Source organism: Cebus imitator, unplaced genomic scaffold (assembly GCF_001604975.1).
Source record: "Cebus imitator isolate Cc_AM_T3 unplaced genomic scaffold, Cebus_imitator-1.0 Scaffold6, whole genome shotgun sequence".
Classification (NCBI taxonomy): Eukaryota; Metazoa; Chordata; class Mammalia; order Primates; family Cebidae; genus Cebus; species Cebus imitator.
Window position 1 is genome coordinate 429005 of NW_016107321.1, and position 22462 is coordinate 451466.

Sequence of the window (22462 nt, forward strand, 5' to 3'; positions counted from 1 at the left end):
TGTTTTCTTTTTATCTCCCAAAGTTGATCATCAAAAATAAAATCTTGAGAAATTCCCAACAACACAGCTGTGGGGAGTGAAACAGGAGTGACACTTCCTACTTCCAGCAGCACAGGTGACTCTCAGGATCTGGAGGGTTGGCTGAGTCATCAGGTCTCACCCTTTCTGCTTACAGATAACATCAATGAAATTGTGCTCAACAGAAGATGCGACATATGCAACAGGGAGCTCTTCTTGTCTTCTGTGCTCTGAGGCATTTTCTGACACCTGTATGGAGAAATCATTGTTCATTTAGTGGTGGATTGCCATATACTTCATACATCCCACTTGTATAGAAAATTGCATAATGTGTAATCTTCATTTAATTACATTACTTTTAGCCTGAAAAATGGATTAAGCATATGGATATCACTTAATTTTTGTATTTTTAACACTAACCATAATACCTTAAATGTAATAGACACTTGATAAAACGTCAAATTGCATATGACAAGGCAGTGTCTTTTTGAGTGCTACCTTTATCTGAACAGAATCTGAAGTTATGACAATGGAAAACCAGTTAAAAGACATTCCATTTGCTAACTGCATAGCTTTCGCTAAATTATTAAGTCCATCTTTGACTCAATTTTTACATCTGCAAAATAAAGATCATAACAGTATCTGTATTGTGTGATCATGTTAGATACTATATAGGACACTGCATATAAAACACATAGCCTAGCACCTAATACACTGTTTATCTTCAAAAAAGCTAGCTAAAGTTATAATCATTCTCAAAAATCAAATTATTTGTAGTTTAAAAAGTTGATATTATTTATTTTCTTAAATAAAAATATTAAAGAACAAAGTAAACTACATCACCTATCACTTTTTACATTAAATACTTAATTGAAGGCAAGAGAAATAAAATATTAATAATTTAACCTGACGAGCAATGTATTAAAACAACATGGAATGACTTATAGAGACTCTAGGAAATTATAGCAAAAAAGATTTGGAAGCTGCATAGAGAGAAACAATACTCAAGATTAAGCCATTTGTAATCCCAGCACTTTGGGAAGCTGAGTTGGGCGGAACACATGAGGTTGGGAGTTCAAGACCAGCCTGGCCAACATAGTGAAACCCCATCTCTACTGAAAATACAGAAAATTAGCTGGGCATGGTATGTGTGCCTGTAGTCCCAGCTACTTGGGAGACAGAGGCGTGAAAATGGCAGAGGTTGCAGTGAACCGAGATCGCATCCATTGTTCTCCAGCCTTGGAGACAGAGTGAGACTCGGTCTCAAAAAAAATAAAACCAAAACCAAAAACAAACAAACATAAAAGATGAAGCCAGCATAGATAGTACAACTGCAGACAGAAACCTTGTGTTCCCAAAATGCATACTCCCAATAGTGGACAGCACAGCAGGTCCATTCCAATTGCTGCCACTAGAATCTGTAGGAAACCACTATTTCCCGTCATCACTCAGCAAGTATGGGTTCCTTCTCAGTGGTTCAGGTCACAGGCAAATGATGAGGTCAGCACGTCCCGTTAATTGGAGAATCCTGGATCACATGGCCTGCCTTACCTGCAAGACAGCCTGAGAAAGGGAAACTTGAGTATTCTCAGTTTCTATAGGGGAAGGTGAAGCTCGCTTCCTAAGATGCCATTCCTTAATCACAAAGGAGGTTCTAAAGCCAAGAAGCCAAAGAAATTGTAAAAAAAAAAAAAAAAAAAAAAAAAAATCCCTCTCTGTCTCAATATGTGTGAAATACAGAATTCATATTATATAAAATAAAGGAAAATATAAGTTCAATAAATGTACTAGCTCGGGTTTAATCATAGATCAGATTTAATGCTTTATTAAAAAGATCTTTTTATCAGTAAACTAGCCCTCTTTATCCTAAGAACCAAAACGCCTTTTTCCCTCTCTCTGTGTTATAAATGTTATAATCCTAATGTTTTCTTCACTTGGATTGAAATTGTGGTGCAGTGATGGGAGTGACGGCTGAGAGTAAAGTTTAGTGATTTCTGGGCTGTGCATGGCAGGTGAGAGGCATTTTTCAACTCTGACATGCTCTGAAATTCTCAGAGGAAACTCAAGACCAATTCTACGTGTGGAGTGTGGCTATTGTCTTATCTCCCTTTTGTTCTATATTCAAATTGTCTCTAGATTCTACTTAGAATACAAGCAAATCCTACCTGTGTCTACTAAAAAATAAAAATGCATGGAGCTTCCACCAAACACACTCAGCAATTGAATAAGGCTTTTACTTCTACAACTTTCTAAAGCAATCCTTTAAACTTTATCACTTGCCTTTTGTATTTCCCAGGGGCATCTTCTTGAATGTTGTTCCAAAGAAATAATGTTTCTGGGTTGAACATGGTAAATGTGTAACTAGAATGGATGTGAAACCTTAACAAAAAGGATTTCTCATGAGTGTTTCACAAGTAATATAATGAATTCTCACTATAGTCTCCATAAAAAGACAAGTTTCTTACGATCGTAAAGTATTTCAATTCACTTGGTGTTTGGACAATCAGGAGAAGCACGATATTTAAATATGTATGATTATGTGTGCATATAAATATTCATATTTGTACAGTTTATTAGTTATACCCTATGTCACTAAGCCCAGGGGTACAGTAATATAATTTAAAATATGCCTTCCACATGTCAATGTTTAAAACATTTAAAGTCATTATAAAACATCTAGTAACTAGCAAGGTTAATATAATTTTCTCTTGCAATAGTTGTGTGTATATTAATATTTATATAAAATATAAAATGTTTCTGTTAAATACACTCTTCTAAACATGATTTCTGTTCTATAAATATCAAGACCATGTTAAATGTCAAATAAGAGTAGATTGAACTCATTTCTAATGAGTTAAAATTTAAGCAAAGATGTAAAGATTCTTACATAACATCCTGGCCAGAAACAAAAATAAATCAGGATGATTGAAGACTGAAGTCAGTATTTTCCCTAGGAATAGATGCCAATTTCTGGTGGCTTAGAACACATTTATGAAGCTGTATATGAGAGACAGGAGGCAGATCCAAGTCACAGAGTAGGGTGAGAAATTTCACTGCTGAAACCTTCCTTCAAGTAAGGACCTCTGATAGGTGGCATAGTTAGTGAATAAAATAGAAGAAATCTTGACTTCAAACCCAAGTAGAACATTTAGTTTACGTCAATATTAGATTGGTTAGTTCCTCCTGGCTCCTAGAAGAAGAAAAAAATAAATGAAAGAGAGTGTGCACATGAGAGGAGGACAGAGAGAGAAAGAGGAAACCCATTCAGAGGAAGCACACTTAACATTCAGTTTTTGACTAACAATGTTAAAGGAAATGAAAATGTCATATCAAATCTTTAAATATAAATGGAAAGAGTCTACAATTACTTTGAGACATCAGAAAAAGAATAGCAGAAACACACAATGACTATAAATGTTAGAACCATCAATACAATGTATAAATTAAGTACATTTAATACCTAAGTAAATAGAACTGACTAAAAATATGATAAAGAAAAAAGAATATAATGTATGAAAATAGATTTAAATATGAGTCAAACACAAATTCTACAAATGAAATGAAATAGCCATACACCAAAATAAACACAGTAGGAGAGAACACTGAAAGAATGATACAAATAGTGTTAGGAAATTACTCACAGGGAAGAGAGAGAGTACCTATTAAAGAAAAATAAAGAGATACATAGGATAGTGTGAGAAGGTCAGCACACATTCAATCAGAACTTCAGGAAGAAATATAGAATTGCAAAGAGAACAAATTAGAAAATGTGGTTCAAACTTTACAGGTTTGTTGAAAAATATCAATGTGCACATTTAAGAAACTCAGTGAGCCTCCGCCAGAATGTATTAAATATTCATCTAGACATGTCTCACTGAAATTACAGAACATTGAAGACAACACAAAATAATAAAAGCTGCCAAAGAGAAAATCAGATTGCCTAAAAAGTAAGCCAAAATTAAACTAATGGTTGAGTTCTCAGCACTAACCATAGAAGGCAAAGACAGATGGCTGACACCCTCAAAGTGCTGAAGGAGCATACTGTCAGTCTCAAATTTTGTGTCCAGTAAATCTATCTTCAAAGGAAAGTATAAAATTGATATATTTTCAGTCAAGCTAACTTGAAATTGTTTATTCTTCACCAGCTCTCGACTAGAAAAACGTTTTAGAGGAAGAAGGAATATTGTCACAGAACGAGTGTATAAGAATGTGAATAGAATAAGAGGAAGGAAAATCATGAATTATATGAGTAAATCTGAATGAATAAATACTGACCATGACAATAATATTTAATATGAGGGTTAAATTATGATATAAGTAAAATATGGACAACAATATCATTAAGCATGGGTGGTTACTGTAAGTAAAAGATTGAGGGTTCTTACAGAGTTAGAAAAAGGATGAATACTCCTCAATGCTCTTGGCAGCAAATCACACTGCCATGTGTGTACCTATGCAACAATCTTGCATGTTCTTCACACATACCCCAAAACCTAAAATTCAATAAAAAATAAATAAATAAAATTGAAAAAAAGAAAAAGGATGAATAAATTGATTAATTTTGGAATTCAGTAAGTAAAATGGAATGGAAAGATGGATTGATTAACTACTAAAGGAATTGACAACTATCCTATGAATATCTTCTGAATAAATAGAGAGGAAAATGAAGAGGAAAAATTTCTAATTATTTCAAGAGATATAAGGAAAGAGAAAAAATGAAAACCAAGATATAAACAAAATATAAATAAGACGGCTCCTCCCAATAATTCAGTAATCTCAACAGTGTATTGCAATAGACTCTTCATTAAAAAATAGATGAGAAAGAAACAGAGTGGTTTACAAAAATTCATTATATTCTGCTTAGAAAAGAACTGCCTCAAACAAGAAAAAAATATGTAAAGAAGGACAGGAAAACATACACTAGGTAAACATCAATCAGAAAGGAAATTGGAACTACAACAAGGTGTCTGCATGCAAGGCAGCAGCAATAATGACGGATTGATTACTTGCAGAAGAGATTGAGCCAATAAGTAAATATGTTGGGAATGATTGAAGCCAGGTTTATCGTTTTCAGAAATAAACATTACAGATATGGAGGGGAAGAAAACTAGAATGAGCTTTTATTACTAGTTTGGATTTGGAAATATATTGAAGTCTTGGTTTTAGTTATATATGCATACAATTACTGTCTCTCTCTTTCTCCTCGTCATACCACACACACACAAACACACACACACACCTAGCTTTAGTTATGTCCACAGAAAGGGCCTAGGTACAACACTTCAATGTCTGTGAGCACTCCCAGCAACTGCTTCTGTGTTTTCAAAAACCTTTTTCAACCAAAGCTTACCAGGATCAGAAATGCAAACTTCAGGACTGGGGCATGGGGCAATGTAAAGTGAGCATGAAGTATTTTATTATGGAAGCAAACAAGGAAGTAGTCAAAAAATAATGGAGCATGTCTAAGCCCCATTGAAGCCTAATTTAATAGTGCTCCCAGCAGCAAAAGCTGGCACAATTTGAGCATCAAAATAAATAATAATGATAACAGTTTACAATCCATCATTATCTATGCTGACAAAACTAAGTAAATGAATAAATGAATGCAAAGAAGATAACTGATTTTCCTGGAGTAGAATACCAAGGAATAAATGCAGTAAGAATGATACAGTTAGAAAAAGTACCACTTAGCAAATATCATAGCAATAATTTTTTCAGCTAAGGAAAACTGAGGGATGCTAAAACTGGTAAGTGAATGTTTGAGGTGTATATCAGTGTCTGCCAGGATACTGCAGAAAAATAGAACCAACAGAATCAATGTGTGGTGCGTGTGTGTGTTTGAATTGGCTCACACAGTTATGAGGACCAGCAAATCTGAAATCTGCAGGATAGGGTCATAGCCAGGAAAGTTTTGAGGCAGAATTTCTTCTCAGGTAAAACTCAGATTTTGCTCGAGGGCCCTCAACTGACTGGCTGGGGCCCACCAACCTTACTAAGAATCACTGTATTTCCATTGCTAAAATAAACTGATTATAGATGTACCAAAATCAATGATGTAGTAAAACAATAGAAAAAATAAACACAACCAAATACTTTTAAATATCAACCAAATTAAGTTTTTTAGTAACTGTGGCCAAGAAAAAAAAAAAGACTCAAATTACTAAAATCAGGAATGGAAAATTAAAATTACTCTTGATCTTATAGAAATGAAAACAAAAATCAGGGAATACTCTAAATACATGTAAGTCAACAAATTACACAATATACATAAGCTTTTAGAATGATATAAACTACCAAAATTGATTCAAGAAGAAATAGAAAGCCTAAATACATCTATATACAGAGAGAGATTAAGAATATTTTATTGAATACTTAATCTCAATATTTATATGGATATATTCCAAATAAACATAGAAATTAAAGATGATCTAAATATATAAAAAGGCTCCTTGTTTGTCGATTAGAATACTTAGTATTTTTAAGAAGGCAATACATCCCAAGCTGATCTACAGATTCAATGAAATCTCTTAAAAAGTGAGTTGGAGCAATTTGTAGCACCAGAAAGTAAGCAAGTGCTAATTTATACAGATATATTCCATATAAATATAGAGACTAAGTACCCAATAAAACATCCCACAAAGAAAAACCCAAGGCCACATGATTTCACTGAGTTATAACATTTATTTGAAGAAGACTTAGATGAAAGAACATTGTTTAACTCATTCTTTGAGACCAGTATTACTTGATACCAATTATCACAAGAAAAGAAAATTGTAAACCATTTTTATTTATAAACATAAATACAGAAATCTTCATCAAATTACTAGAAAGCTGAATTCAGTAGCTTACTGAAAAGATTACACAGCATGACCAAGTGGGATTTGTGGCAAATTGAAAGGGAAATTCCACATACAAAAATCAATCAATGTAATATACCAGATTAATGGAATAAAAAAATAAAATCATCTCAATAGACACATAAAAGTTTATCAAAAGCTAACATTCCTTTATGATTGAAATACTCAAAAAATTTCTCAACCTGATAAAAAGAAACTACTGAAAAAACAAAACCTATAGATAATATCACATTTAATGGGAAAGGGAAAATTCTAAGACTTTCTTTTATGACCAGTAAACAGACAAGGATGTCCACTCTTACCACCAGCATTCAGCATTATATTACAGGCTCCATCCTGGGTTACCAAGTAAGATAACAAAAAGGCAATCAGATTAAAAAGGAAGATGTAAAATTATCTCTGCTGATGATATAATCTTAGAGCTAATTATTTCAGCAAAGTTATTGTATACAAGATCCAAATACAAAGATCAGTTGTATTTCTGTTTACTAACAATGAACTTCTTAAACAAAAAATTAAGAAAACAGGCTGGGTACAGTGGCTCACGCCTGTAATCCCAACACTTTGGGAGGCTGAGGTGGGTGGATCATGAGGTCAGGAGTTCAAGACCAGCCTGATCAACATGGAGAAACCCCATCTGTACTAAAAATAAAAAAAAAATTAGCTAGGCTTAGTAGCGCATGCATGTAATCTCAGCTACTCAGGAGTCTGAGGCAGGAGAATTCCTTAAACTCAGGAAGTGGAGGTCACAGTGAGCCATGAACACACCACTACACTCCAGCCTGGGTGACAGAATGAGACTCAAAAACAACAACAACAACAACAACAACAACAACAACAACAATTTAACTTACAAAGCATCAAAATAAAAAAATACTTAGGATTATAGTTAACTAAAGAACTGCAAGACTTGTACATGAAGATTATAAAACATTGTTGATAGAAATTAAAGAAGATCCAGATATATGGAACGGCTCCTTGTTTGTCTATCAGAAGACTTAATACTGTTCAGAAGGCAGTAGACTCCAAATTGATCTACAGATTCAATGCAACTCCTTGTAAAATGACCTGGAGCAATTTGTGGCACCAGAAAGTAAGGAAGTGCCAAGAAGTAAATCCCAAAATAATGGGAATATGCCAAAAGACACATATATCAACTGAAAAGTTTCATAAAGCCTAAACTGGATTAATTCAAGCAACAAGATTAAGTAGTATTGGATTATAACCCAAATTATGAAATAAATATTCAGCATTTATAATGTGAATAGATTAATGGTTTCCATATGTTTTGGAAAGGAGCAGAAAATGAATTGCCTCTGGCTTTAAAAGTATAGCATAAGAAATTCTTCTGATTAAACTGTTTTGCATTTTAACTGCGGTGGTTATCACATGAGTCTATATATAAGATTAAATTTCATAGAACTACACACACACATATATGAATGAATGCAAAACTGGTGAAATCTGAATAAGATTAATAGATTGTTTCAATTTCAATCACTTGGGTTGATATTCTACTATATACATGTAAGATGTTATAATCATTAGAAAAAATGAACTAAAGGATTACAGATTTTTATATTGTATGATTTCTTACAACTTCATGTAAATTTACAGTTATCTCAAAATGCAAAATCTGAAGAAGTCAATAAACAAGCAACAGTTTGGACATTGTGCAAAGAGAATTAAGAAGGCTGAATGAAAATCAATAGAAAACACAGAAATACATAAAAGAATATAACTAAAAATTAAAATAAATCATAAAATAAATATAGGGTGCATTCAATCGTTTTAATATATGTGTCACAAAATCTGAGGAGAAGAATAATAGAGAAATGGGTTAAAACTAATGTTTAAAAAATTAGTGGTAAAGAATTTTCACAATACAATAAAATAAACCAACTCTTTCCTATGTTAAGTAAAACTATCCTGAATACAATGAACATAAAGAAAACTATATGTAGGAAAAATCATTATATAACTGATTTTTAAAAATAACAGCAAAAGAAAGAAGACACTATCATCAATGAATGCATTAGGACTTAGAACAAACTTTGATAGACATAATGGAAGCCCTTAGTCAATGGAACATCTTTCAAATGGCTAAAGTAAAATTCCATATCTGGGGATTATAGTATTTAAACATGAAAGTAACATTTAAATAGAAATAAAACCTGGAGGTATTTATTCTTAACAATTCTTAACTAAAAACAAAACAAAAAAAAAAACAGCAATAATGTTAAAAATGTTCTTCAGCAACAAAGAAAATGATTCTGTGTTGAAAATAAAGCACCTCCAGGAGGAAATAAAGATCAAAGGAAATAGGAACAATGTGAGTAAACACAGTATGACTGTTTGAAGACAATAATTGTATTGTCATTTGGAATTTAAATTATGTTTTAAAATAAACTTCATGACAACAATAAACACAAAAGTTGAGAAAAACATGTGATTAGGCCAGGCATGATGCCCGATGCTGTAATACCAACACTTTGGGAAGTCAAGGCAGGAGAATCATTTGAGACCAGGAGTTTGAGAACAGCCTGTACAGCATAGCACGACTCAGAACAACATAGCAAGACTCTACAAAATTTTTCCAAAAAAATAAGCTGGATGTTGTGTCACACACCTGTAGTTTCAGCTACTTAGGGGGCTAAGGAAAAAGGATCTCTTAACATCAGGAGGCTGCAGTGAGCTATGATGGCACCCTTGCACTCCAGCCTGACTGACATGGTGAGACCTTGTCCCCTCCACCTCTGCAATTCCACCAAAAAATAAATGGAACTCAAATATCCTATGGTTATAGTTGCATCAAGAACTGGCAAAATAGTAAGTTAATTATGCAATAACTGTTAAAATAGTAATGATAAAATACAATTACAAGGAAATAGAAATAAAAATTACTGAAATCAATAACAGAAAAATTACTGGAAATTTTTGAACTATTTAGAAACTGAATAACACATATTATAAATAGTGAATGGGTCAAATGGAAATGATGACATTAGAAAATTGATTGAATTAAAATAAAAATACAACATAAAGTGCATGAGATGCTGCCAAAGCAGTGCTGAGAGGGAAATCTATAGTATTAAATTCTCATGTTTAAAAAGAATAAATGTTGCAAATCTTTGACTTATACTTAAAAAAAAAAAAAAAAAAAAAAAAACCTAAAAAAAAAAAAAAAAAAAAAAAAAAAGCAGAAATCAGTCAAATTATGAACAGAAAAATAGAAAAAATTAATAAAACCAAATGCTGTTTGTTCTAAAGGTTTACTCAAATAGAGTAAATCGGAGCAGGCTGATGAAGAAAAAGAGACCAAAATTACCAACCTGGGGATTAAAGGAAAAGAGCATCACTACAAGATCTGCAGGTGCTAACTGTGTAATAGGGAATATTATAAGCAGCTCTATTCCTACAATTTCACAATGAGGATAAAATGGAAAAAGGTTATCACAAGAATATAAACTGGTAAACCTAACTCCAGAAAAATAAACAGAACACCCCATATCTCTTAATTTATAGGCAAATATCTGCAGTAACAACAAAAACAATCCAGATTGGCTCATGCCTGTAGTCCCAGCACTTTGAGAGGTACCAAAGCTGGAAAATTGTTTGAGGTGAGGAGTTTGAGATCAGTCTGGCCAACATGGCAAAACCACATTCCTACTAAAAAAAAAAAAAAAAAAAAATTAGCAGAGTATGGTGGCACATGCATGTAATCCCACCTACTTGGGGGCCTGATGAATGAGAATCACTTGAATCCAGGAGGAGGAGGTTGCATGCAGTAAGCCAAGGCTGGGCCATTGCACTCCAGCCTGGGTAACAGAAGCAAACCTCATCCCCCCACCAAAAACAAACAAACAAAAAAACCTAGGCACAGATGGTTTCACTATTGAATGGTAAAAAAAATTTATATATGGCTTAATATTGAATAAAATACTAACTCCTCTAAATACTATCTAATCATATTGGTACATGCCATTACTACAAGAAGAGAAAATTGAGAGTGAAAGAGAAAACAGAATTTAAATAAGTAATACAAGATAAATAATGTTTCACTGTTGTAGAAGTGATAAAACTAAAGCTTAAGTGCACTGATTCAACCTTGGCAATGTTTTCTTTTTCATTTCTATTTTATTTATTTTTATCTTTATTCTTTTTCTTTTTCTTGATCTACCTAATGCTTTGGTGATTTGTTTTTAACTTACAAAAAGCCAACTTTCTACTTTGTTGATTTTTTTTTGTAATGTTTTTCTGGTCTCTGTTTTAATTAGCTCTGCTCTGATCATTATTATTTGTTTCCTTTGATTAATTTTTCGGTTTGGTTTGTTCTGTTTTTCTAGTTTTTTTTTATGAGCATTGTTAGGTTGTTTATTTCAAATTTTGCATTTTTTTATAGAGGGAATTACTGCTATAAACTTTACTCCTACTACTGATTTTGCACTATCTGTTTTGGTATGTTGTGTTTCCATTTTCATTTGTTTCAATAAATTTTTTTATTCCCTTCTTAATTATTTTTATGAACCCATTGATTGTTCAGAAGCCTGTTGTTTAATTCTCACATGTGTACAGTTTCCAGAGTTTCTCTTGCTATTTATTTCTGGTTTTATTTCCTTGTGGCCTGAGAAGATAATTGATAAGATTTTGATTTTTTCATATTTGTTGAGATTTGTTTTGTGTCCTAAAATATGATTTATCTTGGACAATGTTCCATGTGCTAATGAGAAGAATGTGTATTCTTCAGCTATTGGATGCAATGTTCTGTAAATTTCTGTTAGGTCCTTTTGGTCTATAGTGCAGTTTAAGTCTTATATTTCTTGATTGATTTTCTGTCTAGATATCTGTTCAATGCTGAAAGCGGGGTGCTGAAGTGTCCAACTATCATTATATTATGATCTATCTCTCTCTTTAGCTCTAATAATATTTGTTATATATATCTTGATGCTTTGTGGTTGAGTGCATACATATTTATAATTCTTATATTCTTGGTGAATTGATCCCTTTATTATTATAAAATAATTGTCTTTGTCTCTATTTTTTCACTTAAAATCTATTTTCTCTAATATAAGGATAGCTATTTCTGCACTCTTTTTGTTTTTCATTTGCATGGAATATCTTTTTCTATCCCTTCACTTTCACTTTGTGTGTCTTTGCAGGTAAGATAAGTTTCTTGTAAGCAGCAAATAGTTGGGACTTGTTTTGTCAGCCATTCAGCCAGTCTATATCTGTTAATTAGGAAATTTAAACCATTTATGTTCAAGGTTGGTAGGTGATGATTTACTCCTGTCATTTTGTTAGTTTGCAACTGCTTTTTGTATATTCTTCATTCTTACCTTCCTTTCTTATTATTTATCTTTACTATTTGTTGGTTTTTCTATAGCAACAACTTATTCCTTTCTCTTTCTTATTTTTATATCTGCTCTAACAGTGAGTTGTATACTTCTGTGTGTTTTCATAATTGCAGACTCTATACTTTTTCCTCCAAAGGTAGTACTTCCTTTAGTATATCTTGTAGAACTGGTCTCATTGTGACAAATTCCCCCAGTTTTTGCTTGTCTGAGAAAGACTTTATTTCTCCTTCATTTCCAAAAGATGGCTTTGTTTTATATAGTATTCTTTATTGACCATCTTTTTTTAATTCAGGCCCCTACCATTTCTGAGACCCACTAAGTTCATATACAATATGTATAATTATTAAAAGATTACAACTCAAGCCACCAGAATGTTACATAAAATATTCTCTATCCTTCTACCTTAAAAAATATATCTTCCTAACAACCTAAAGACTAAGGTAAAATTGAGAGTCCTCAGAGATTTTCCCCAAGTCAGTGGTTTAACACAAACTTGTTTTATTTTCACATTTCAGCTGCACTGTAAGGAGTATTGTGTGCGTGCACATGGAATACTCACCTGTACACCCAAGTTGACCCACTGAAGAGTCAAGCACCCATGGAACTGAGGTGAAATCCATGAGTAATATGGTCTGCTCTTAGGAGAAGAAAAGGCCCATATTGGCAGAAGAATTAGGCTGTGGTCATTTGGTCAAGGAATACTGTGGCCCTGGATACCTGGAACATGGACTACAGTAAGGAGTAGTGGCCCTAAAAAAGGATATTCTTTTGCTACCCAAGACTCATTGACAGTAGACTGAGCTGTGGTTACAGAAGGACAATACTGGGGCCCCTGGAAGAAAGGACTCATTTTTCTTCTCTCTAATTATGGCATGACTTCCAACATATGCTTATATAATATTTGGCAAATCTTGTTATTCTCATCTGTAGGATGAATATAATATTTACTCAACCAATTATTATGAGCATTAAAGAAAATAATATAATTTTTAGAAAATTGCTTTAGGAGAAATATCTAATGTGGATGATGGGGTAATGGATGCAGCAGATCACCATGGCATGTATACACCTATGTAACAAACCTGCACATTCTGCACATATACCACACAACATAAAGTATAATAAATAAATTTTTTAAAAAATAGCATACTACATTGTCTAATGCATGCAATAATAGGAGTTACAATTCTTTCTTCCTCTTTTTGATACTACATTAATATCTTCTGGACTCTTAGATTAGTCATATAATGTATTGCTTGTGTTGTTCTATATAGCAAGACTAATCTCAGTACTTAATTCTCAAGGTTTGCATAATGAATACATGATATAATGTAAAAATTAAGTAATACATGACTTAATGTAAAAATTAAGTAATAAGAGGTCAATAAGTGGTATAAAAATAACCAATACATGATGTACTTAATCAAAAGAGAAAATTTCAACTTGGAAAAATGTAAGTGGAATTCATAGCTGTCTTAGACTACTTGTCTAAATATCTAAAATATCAGATCAATCTAAATATCTAAAATTTAGATATAAAATATCAGATCTATGTAAATATCTAAAATATCTAAATATCTAAAATATCATAACTGTCTTAGACTACTTACCTAAATATCTAAATATCTAAAATAACAAAATATCTAAACTGAGAAGCTTATGAATGCAGAAATTTATTTCTCATAGATCTGGAATCTGCAAAGTCCAAGATCAAGCACTGACAAACTCCATGTCTGGAAGAACCTGCTTTTTGGTTCATAGATGGTGTGTTCTTGCTGTGTCCTTGCAGGTAGAAAGGCCAGGCAACTCTCAGGGACCTTTTTAAAATAAAGGCACTAATCCCATTTATGATGGTTCCACCCTCACAATCTAATTATCTCACAATGACCCCACCTCCCAATACCATCACGTTGCTGATTAGGTTTCAGCATATAAATTTTGGAAGGACACAAATGTTCAGAACATAAGAATAACTATTTAGGAGTGTTTAGGTGGAGCATTGTGATACTTTTTGTATTAAACTTTATTATTTTATCTAGAAATTCATGTTTTTCATAGTTTTAATCACTTTTGATTATATACAGATGCAATTAGGAAAACTCACCAAAAATTTGTCATATAATATCAAAAAATATGTACCAGGGAGTTTTATGCTGGTCCAACCCTCAAATGTTCTGCTTTCCTCTTGACCTGCATAAGCAGATTGCATCTTGCATGTAAGGTGGCCTGGATATGTAAATAGAGCAAGATCTATTTGCATTTATTCTGAAGGCTATCTGACTCATGATAAAATAAGGGTAATGGTGGAATTTTGATGTTTAATAGGAATCATCAAAAGAGTGAAATACTCTCCTCAAGTGAGTCCTGAATACTCTCATTTATGCATCCTACTTACATGCATGCCAAAAATTGCAAAACTCTGCGATTTATATTTTTCACATCAGCTTTATTTAACCACTGCTTCTGCTAGCATGCTCACCACACACCCCCAATATCAATGAAACTATGTATGTATTTCTAAGCACCATATTCGCCACACTAGTCTAGAAAGTTTAGTGAAATTTGATTCATGAAAAACTCTCTGATACTGATGTTTTGACACTTGACCTATCATAATACAAAGTTATCAAATTCACATTGTTTATTTGAGAAGGTATCTTACTTGCTTTTGAAAAAGTCAATAAATGTGATATGAAATTTATTTAGTTGCAGCAACAAGGTTTAATGAAGAGCATTGAAGTACAGGTGGGAAAGCGAAAACAACTGTTAAGATTTTCAATTTGTCTCCAACCAAGTTTTCCCAAAGTAATTAACTAATACATGTTTTTCTAGGTTCCTTTTTAATGAAGAACATTTACCATCTTTAACCAATGTTTCTATGTCATGTGAATATATTCTAAAATGATAAAAACATATGGCTATGCATTACTTATTTTTAAAAAATATGCATAACATGTAATATATTATTTTATTTATGTAAAGATGCTTTACCAATAAATAATTCAGTTGATGATTATTTTTTGAAAATAATAATCACTTAATATTACAACTTAAAAATAAATGTAATAGTCAAATCTATAGTGCTCTAAGTGAAAAAACCTTTTGTCTTTCTTACTATTCTTATAAAACACATAAAGAGGAAAATGGTTAACACATGACAAGAAGACCATTATTTCTACAAAGTTCAAAGTTGAAAATGAACTAAAAATATAGCTCAACTCAAAAAAGCCACAACTGAAGTATGAGTATAAAATATATGATTACTTATCTAGGTTTTTTACTCCATACTGTGTTAACAGAAACTTAAAAACATTCCTCAGATATGGTTAGGCTAATGTATTCTCTGTTATTTTATAAGCATTTTATTACACATACATTCATATATGTTATGAGCACTTCATCCAGAAGAAACTATAAAAACGTATGTTAAAGTGCTTAAAGAATGAGAACATAGTATGGGAATCTACGTCTTTGAAAAAATAAAGTTAAAAAAAGACAATTTCGGATAACTGAACATAGAGAAAATGTATCCCCAAATAGACTGCATACAAGAAATACTGAAAGAAGTTATTCAAGGGGAGGGAAAATTATACCAGATTGAAAACCCAGAACTGCAGGCAAAACAAAATAAAAATAGTAATGTATGACATGGCTTATGATATTTGAAGAAGTAAAATATGCATCAATAAAAACACAAATTATCTGGTGAAAGGAAGTTAATGATAAGTAACTATTAGAATAATCAACTATAATCAGCTAAATATGTGTATTGTAATCTTTAGGACTACTATTGAAAATATAATGCAGAGGTGAAACAATAATGCAAATAGAGAATATTAGAAATGATACCAAAACAATTTTCAGTTTATCTAGAGAGAATGGGTAATATAACCAGTAATTGCATTAAAATTAATGGACTAAATAGCCTGGATAAAATGCAGATATTTTTAGCCTGGATGAAAATCAAAAAAAATAAAATAAAACAAATCCAACCAAACAAGAATGTGTAATTTATAAGAAGCATTCTTAATATAAGATATTGGAAGGTTTAAAGTAAAAGGGTGAAAAATTATATGATATGCAAGTGCTGAGCCTAAGAAAACTGGGGTAGCTGTAATGAATCTCAGACAAATTATAACTATAGATAAAAATCATCAGAAATAAAGGGGGCCATTTTAATATCATAAAATTGCCAATTCATCAGGAAAGCATATAAACAATAACCATTTATTTATCTAATTATAAAGCTTCAAAATAAAGAAAAAGTAAAACCCTAAAGGAGCAATAAACTAAGTCGATAAATTTAAATGATTTAATTAATACTGCGAGATTTCTGGTTTCTGGTCTGGAATGTAGGAAGTTTGAAAGTCATCACTGCAACTTCACAACAAAAAAAAAAGTTGAAAAAAACCACTAAAAATTGATGACTCTTTTTAGATCCATGAGGTGAGGATACGTGAGGTCAGAAAGTGAAAAACTGACTGAAATATTGGAAGATAGGTGGATGTAGAGAATCATGGGATCCTGGAGCAGAATCCCAGGGACAAAAACTGTGGGATCTGGTATGGGGGTAGGAAATCCCTAGCTGCAGTTGACAGATTGCCAGAGGTTCATTGTGGACAAGTTTGAGAGTTAACTCTTGCTGAGGGTACTGGAAAAACAGGCAGAGAAAGTACACATTGTATACATTCCACTGACATCTATCCTACATTCTATTTATGCTAGAACAGGAAAGACTCATCTGTGGTGACAGAAATCAGAGCAGTGGCTATTAGAATTGGGTGAACTAACTAATTAGGCAAGCTTATGCAGGAACTTTCTAGGCTGAAGAAAACAACATAAAATTTAATATGGGTGTAGGTAACATGGGTGAATATACTTTTGGCAAACTTATTAGACAGTATACTTAGGATCTTTACATTGAAAAGTATATAAGCTGCACTTCAATAATAAATTTTTAAAAATTAAATGAATACACATCTAACTGTATTACTGCTTACTCTTTCTATAAGTAAAAATGTTAATTAATTAATCAAAGGCCTAATTCCACAATGCATTACCCCGACATGGCTCTGTCTGTGTAAGTGTATGTATGTATGCGGTTGTGTATGTATGTATGTGGTTGTGTATGTGTGGAAAGAGAAAGAAAAGGGGAAGGAGAGAGGGAGGGAGGGATGGGCAAGGAAGAGAGAGGTGAAGAGAGAAATATACTGTAAATAGAAGAAAATATTTAAAAATAGAAATATAAAACAACTTTGCCATATTGCTGAACTTCAGGAAAGTTACTTAAGTCTTCATTCTCCCACAGGGAAAAGGCAATGTGCTTATTAATGAACCCAGCAGTACTGTTCCTTTCAATCAATATAGCAAAGCAGAGAAATATAGTCAGAGGTGAATGCAGAAACTAAAGGCAAAGAATGTTGAATTTGAAATGCAGGGTAATTGACCAACATAGTGAAAACCCGTCTCTACTAAAAATACAAAATTAGCTGGTCATGGTGGTGCATGCCTGTAATCCCACCTACTTGGGAGGCTGAGGAAGGGGAATTACTTGAAACCAGGAGGCGGTGGTTGCAGAGAGCCGAGATCGCGTCACTGCACTTCAGCCTGGGAAACAAGAGCAAACTCCGTCTAAAAACAAAACAAAACAAAAACCCACAAGAAATACCGGGTAACTGATAATATTCTCCACAAAATACCTGAAAGCTTTGCATCAGTTTCCCTTCCATTTTTACATGATTCTCCCCCTTTCTGTAACAAGAATTCCCAGCTAGATTTTAGGAAAACAAGACACAGAGGAAGTCGACAGATAGTTGCATTAGCTTTTCTATTTCAAGCTGTCACAGCTGCAAAATTGTTCAATGTAACTCCACAGGGAGTGCTACCCAGCTATGCAAATGAATTCCAAATGTGACATTTGCCAGCATGGTGGTGGTGGCTGTGAAGTCTGGGTGACTGCCATCATTCTGTCTGATGGATTGACTCATATCACTGAGGAGCCAGCCATTATTGATTTCTGCCTTTCCATCACATCACAGTGACCTTCTCCCTGCAAGGAAGGAAAGGAAAAAAAAATGAGTGGACAACATAAAAGAAGTACCGAGTCAAAGAGAAAGTTACAGTGTTCCTTCCTGCATTTATCTCTCCTACTCTCAAGTGCTTTCATTATTATATTATTGCCCTGCACCAAGTCATTTCATTTTACCCTCACCATATTCCATACTTACACAGTAGTAGAACCAGATTAATAACTAGCCTTCATTCTTCCTCTGTCCTTATTATGTGATTTGGTTTATCATTGCTTAATTGGTTTTTTATCATATTTTTAATGTACTAATTAAAAAATAGAAATTAAGTAGAGAATGATATTCTAGTATGATATGAATCTAAACCACATAGGTAGAAAGATAAAAGTATTGTCAGCACTCTTTCACCAAGAAAACCCCTGTGTTATGTTACTTTCACTTTTGTCAGAAAAAGCCCACTTCCGTTAGTAAAATAATCCCTGTTACTGCATGAGACTATCTGGTGGATGGGAGGTGACAGGGGAGAGGAAGTAGTGTCAGAAAAGGGGATAGAATTAAGGGATCAAAAATGCCCAAAGATGTTGATGTACCTAGAATCTAAAGCATAGTTTGCACTAAATGTTTTTGTTCTCTTACTCTTCTCTGTCTGAAGTGGCCTAGGTCATCCTCCTATAGAGAAATAGATTTTTGTAGAAAAATTATACACTGCAATAGTTTAAGAGTTATCCTTCTTGTTAAAGCGTTACAGAAGAAGGCATCGGTTCTATGTTGTCAGGACAGATGTGCAAATACATTTCAGCTTTTTCCTTGGATATTTACACTGATGCCTATGACTCCTTTGAAATTCTTGACTGGGTTTGTTTAGAATATCCTTTCCTCAGTGGTGTTCAGTTGTTAAGTAAAATATAGTAACAACAGAGAAGACTTAGGGTAATTTGGTTGGAGAATAAAATTTAAAAATATTCTTATGCTTAGAAGATTCTCTAAGTAAAAGACATTCATGTACAGTTGAAATGTGGTTGTAGCTATAAGATACACGTTAAAGGACTCAAAGATTGACAGCAGTGCTAAGTAGCCTCTTTCAGCTAGGGTTATCAAAAGGGCTTCCAGGAATCATTGGGGCCTTGTCTGCAGCTGTCTCACAGGAGGACCAAAGCATGAAAGAATCTACTTCAGAAAGAATTATGGGTCTGGCTTTGGGACATGATGTGAATTCTGATCAGATTCATAGGAAACTCACAAAGATTTTATAAATGTTGTATGAAAGAAAACTCCACAACTAGCTTGAACTAAAAGGGACAGAGATCTGGGCCTTCAAACTTTTATTGTCAGGAAGCAAAATGAGAGGACTCAGTGGCAAATTTAAATTGTTTTTCCATCTTCATTTTTAATCAACTTTATTGAATGTGTGTGTATATATAAACGTGTGTGTATGTGTGTATATATGCCGATTATACTTGAACAATTCACTGAATGTTGTCAACAGTATAGACCCATAGAACCACTGCCACAATAAAGATACAGAACATTTCCATTTCCCTAAAAGTTTGTTTTTGCCAGGTAATCTTCATCAATGGTGGATAAGATAAAGAAAACGTGGTACATGTACACCACAGTATACTATGAAGACATATAAAAGAGTGAAATCATGTCCTTTACATATAGCTACATGGATGCAGCTGGATGCCATTATCCCAGGCAAATAAACACAGGAACAGAAAGCCAAATACCACATGTTCTCACTTATAAATGGGAGGTAAACATTGAATACACATGGACACAAAAGAGGGAACAATAGACACCTGGGCTTACTTGAGGGCAGAAGGTAGGAAGAGGGTAAGAGTCGAAAAACTCATTATGAGATATATGCTCACTACCTGAGTGTTGAAATCATTTGTTCATCAAACTGCAGTGACATGCAATTCACCAGTATCACAAACCTGTGCATATACCCTCTGAATCTAAAACCATAGCTGAAATTATTAATAGATAAATAAGTAAAAAAAAAAGTCAGTAAATAAATAAATGTTAGCATATACAACTAAAAATAAAGTCCAGTTTTCAAGGACCATAGATTGATAGCCTATTCTTTTCCCCATTAAATTACCTTAGCTTCTATCCCCTTAAATATCTTTGAGTTAACACACTTGATCACGCATATGCAGGGCAACTTCTGGGCAGTCATTTTATTAAAATTAATTGACCCTTTACATTTAGCTCTATATCTGAACTCACTAGTTTTTTTCCGTTGGATTACTTGTCTATTCTTGGCAATGTAACACTATCTTCATTACAATAGCTTAATGTAAGTCTTAAAGTCAAGTACTGAAAGTCCTCAAATTTTGTTGTTATCCTAAAGAGTGTTTTTCATACATTTTGTAGTGAGTCTGATAAAGTCTTTACCAAAACAATTGCCGGTTGGGGTTTTAAAGTTACATTTAATATTTACATCTATTCGGTCATAAATTACATCATAATAATTTTGAGCCTTCCAATACATGAATATAATATGTTTTGCATGTACTAAATTCTTTTAAAATTTCTCATACCAATATTTTAAATATTCATCGTATACAACTAATTTGGTCAACACATTCTAATGTGTATTAATTTTTGAAGTTATGATAAATTATCTTCAATTCCATATTGTTTATTTTTAGTATACAGAAATACATTTGAGTTTTGCATATTGATCTTATAACATGATTCAGCTAGATGTGCATTTATAGCTGTTTATAGCTGACTGTAGCTGTTTATGGGTTTGCTAAGATATTCTACACATGTATACATAAGAGCAGTGAATAAAAAGCTAACTTCTTTTGTAACCTGTATCTGTAAGGATTTTTCTTTTCACATCGCACTGATTAAGAACTCTAGTACAACGTTGTATGGAAGTGTGAACATAGACATCTTGCCTATAAAATAGAAAAAAATCATTCAGTATTTATAGTATGATGTTTCCTATAGGTTTTTAAGATGAATTTTATCCGGTTAAAGATGTGTTTATTTTTTATCTTACTGAACTTTTATTTTATGTAATAAATTAATGTTAAATTTTGTCAAATGTATTTTCTTAATCTGTTCACATTACATTTTTCTCCTGTAGGCTTTTATCTTGGTGATTTGCCTTTATTGCTTTTTAGAACATTGGACAAAGCTTGCATTTCTGTGATAAACTGCCTTGATTATAATATATTATCCATTTTATGTATCAGTGACTTCAATGTGATAACATACAGTTAAAGATCTTTTTCTTTTATGCTAATAAGCGATCTAGGCCTGAAGTTCCTGTGTAATGCCTTTATCTGGTTTTAGAGTCAGAGTAATATTTGTCTTATAAAAAGAATGAGAAGTGATCCCCTCTATTCTCTCTTCTGGGTAAAAAAAGAATGTATAAAATTAATACCTTTTTTCCTTAAGCATTTAGGATAATTCACCAACATCTCAGCTTAAAGTTTATTTGGGAGAAAAATGTTTAATTACTTACACAATTTTCATAGATATATGGCTATTTATTAACAGATATCTACTATTTGAAACCTTATCTTTTCAAGGAATTTGTCTATTTTATCTAAGCTGCGGAATGTGTCCTAAAGATTTCCATGACATTCCTCTTTCTATTTTTGATATTCATACAGGCTACAGCAATATTCCAACTGCAATTCCTAATACTGGTGTCTTGTATCCTTACTTTTATTTTCCTGATCAGTCTGTACAGATAATTGTCAATTCTATTGATCTTAATGGAAATTAATGAAACTGTGCTTCTTTGTTTTTCTTTTTTCTTTTTTTTTTTTTTGATTTTTTTTTTTTTCTATTTTTTTTTTTTTTTTTTTTTTTTTTTTTTTTTTTTTTTTTTTTTTTTTTTTTTTTTTTTTCATTTCTTTGACTTCTGCTTTTATATGTTTATCTAATCACTGTTTCTTTTTAATTTTTTTCTTCCTTTTCTTATTATCAGGTGGAAGGTTAAATTATTGTTCCAATGCCTTCATAATTCTATATAACTACAATGAACTTTGAATTGATTTTATTATATAATGTGCAAAAAAGTCAAAGCTTCTTTTTAAATATTTTTCTATGTAAATATGCTGTTTTCCAATGACCACTTTTCCCCCTCATTGCTTTCTTGGCTCCTAGTGAGAAAAACTTGACTCTATATGTACGGACAGTTTCAGTTGTTCTATAGGCAAGAACTGCACTGTGTTTA

The 22462-nt window shown here is 32.6% G+C and overlaps 1 long non-coding RNA gene across 1 annotated transcript in view; it reads right to left on the bottom strand.

Annotated features, from left to right (window-relative positions):
* Positions 1–18232, bottom strand: part of LOC108310742 — a 34315-nt gene extending 16083 nt beyond the window's left edge. The window contains exon 1 of the long non-coding RNA XR_001827896.2: positions 17929–18232. This is a non-coding gene — a long non-coding RNA (uncharacterized LOC108310742). The remainder of the gene's footprint in view (positions 1–17928) is intronic.
* Positions 18233–22462: the final 4230 nt, after the last annotated feature.